Source organism: Nicotiana attenuata, chromosome 8 (assembly GCF_001879085.1).
Source record: "Nicotiana attenuata strain UT chromosome 8, NIATTr2, whole genome shotgun sequence".
NCBI lineage: Eukaryota > Viridiplantae > Streptophyta > Magnoliopsida > Solanales > Solanaceae > Nicotiana > Nicotiana attenuata.
This window is the reverse complement of record NC_031996.1, coordinates 33,049,317-33,051,641: the sequence shown is the minus strand read 5'-3', so window position 1 is coordinate 33,051,641 and position 2,325 is coordinate 33,049,317.

Sequence of the window (2,325 nt, the reverse complement as noted above, 5' to 3'; positions counted from 1 at the left end):
AGGATGGAACGCTGTGCTCAACTGAACCTGGGTACCTAACTCTTGCTGAACCGCTCTCCAGAAGCGCGAGGTAAACTGCGTACCCCGATCCGAAATGATAGATACCGGCACACCATGAAGGCGAACAATCTCCCGGATATAAATCTCAGCTAACCTCTCGGATGAATAGGAGACTGCTACTGGAATGATATGCGCTGACTTGGTCAGCCTATCAACAATGACCCAAATAGCATCAAACTTCTTCCGAGTCAACGGAAGTCCAGTAATGAAATCCATGGTAATCCTCTCCCACTTCCACTCGGGAAGCTCAATCCTCTGAGACAAACCACCAGGCCTTTGATGCTCATACTTGACCTGCTGACAGTTTAAACACCGAGCCACATACGCAACAATATCCTTCTTCATCCTACGCCACCAATAATGCTGCCGCAAGTCCTGATATATCTTCGCGGCGCCCGGGTGAATAGAATACCGAGAACTGTGGGCCTCCGCTAAGATCAACTCTCGAATCCCATCAACATTGGGCACACAAACTCGACCCTGCAATCTCAAAACACCATCGTCATCTAAAGTCACCTTCGTGGCACCTCCACGCTGCACCGTGTCTCTCAGGAAACACAAATGGGGATCATCAAACTGCCGATCACGGATACGCTCCAATAGAGAAGAACGAGCGACCGTGCAAGCCAACACTCTGCTAGGCTTAGAAAAATCTAATCTCACCAATCGATTGGCCAACGCCCGAATATCTAAAGCAAGCGGTCTCCGGCTGACCGGGATATAAGCAAGACTACCCATGCTGGCAGACTTCCTACTCAATGCATCGCCACCACATTGGCCTTACCCGGGTGATATAAGATAGTAACATCATAATCTTTTAACATATCTAGCCATCTCCTCTGCCTCACATTCAACCCTTCTGCTTGAACAGATACTGCAGGCTCTTGTGATCCGTGTACACCTCACATGTCACACCATATATATAATGCCTCCAAATCTTCAAAGCATGAATAACCGCTGCCAACTCTAGATCATGAACCGCATAGTTTTTCTCGTGGATCTTCAACTGTCTCGAAGCATAAGCAATAACCTTGCCATCCTGCATCAATACTGATCCAAGCCCAATACGGGAAGCATCACAATAGACTGTGTAAGGCCCTGAACCCGTGGGCGAAACCAACACCGGTGCCGTGGTCAGAGCTATCTTGAGCTTCTGAAAGCTCGCCTCACACTCATCTGACCACCTGAACTGGGCACCCTTCTGGGTCAATCTGGTCATCGGGGCTGCAATAGAAGAAAATCCCTCCACGAACCGACGGTAATAACCTGCTAACCCCAAGAAACTCCGAATCTCGGTCGCTGAAGCTGGTCGAGGACAATTCTTGACTGCCTCAATCTTCTTCGGGTCCACCTGAATACCCTCTGCTGATACAATATGACCCAGAAATGCAACCGAACTCAACCAGAACTCGCACTTCGAAAACTTAGCATATAATTGACTATCTTTCAGAGTCTGAAGAACCACTCTGAGGTGCTGCTCGTGCTCTTCCTGGCTGCGAGAGTACACCAGGATGTCATCAATAAAGACTATCACGAATAAGTCTAGATATGTCCTGAACACTCGGTTCATCAACTCCATAAATGCTGCTGGGGCATTGGTCAACCCAAACGACATGACTAAAAACTCATGGTGCCCATACCGAGTGCGGAATGCTGTCTTAGGGACATCAGACGCCCAAATCTTCAGCTGATGGTGGCCAGATCTCAAGTCTATCTTTGAAAAAACCTTTGCTCCCTGAAGCTGGTCAAACAAATCATCAATCCTCGGCAGTGGATACTTGTTCTTTATCGTCACCTTGTTCAACTGTCGGTAATCAATACACATCCGCATCGAACCATCCTTCTTCCTTACAAATAACACTGGCGCACCCCAAGGAGAAACACTAGGCCTGATAAAACCCTTCTCTAGTAATTCCTGCAATTGGTCCTTTAACTCCTTCAACTCTGGCGGGGCCATGCGATACGGCGGAATAGAAATGGGCTGCGTGCCCGGAGCCAGATCAATACAGAAATCAATATCCCTGTCGGGCGGCATGCCCGGCAGGTCTGAAGGGAAAACCTCAGGGAACTCTCGAACAATAGGAACAGAGTCAATAGAAGGAACCTCTGCGCTGGAGTCGCGAACATACGCCAGATAAGCTAAACACCCCTTCTCGACCATGCGTCGAGCCTTGACATATGTAATAACACTGCGAGTGGCATGACCCGAAGTCCCTTTCCACTCTAGTCGGGGCAATTCTGGCAAAGCCAAGGTCACGGTCTTGG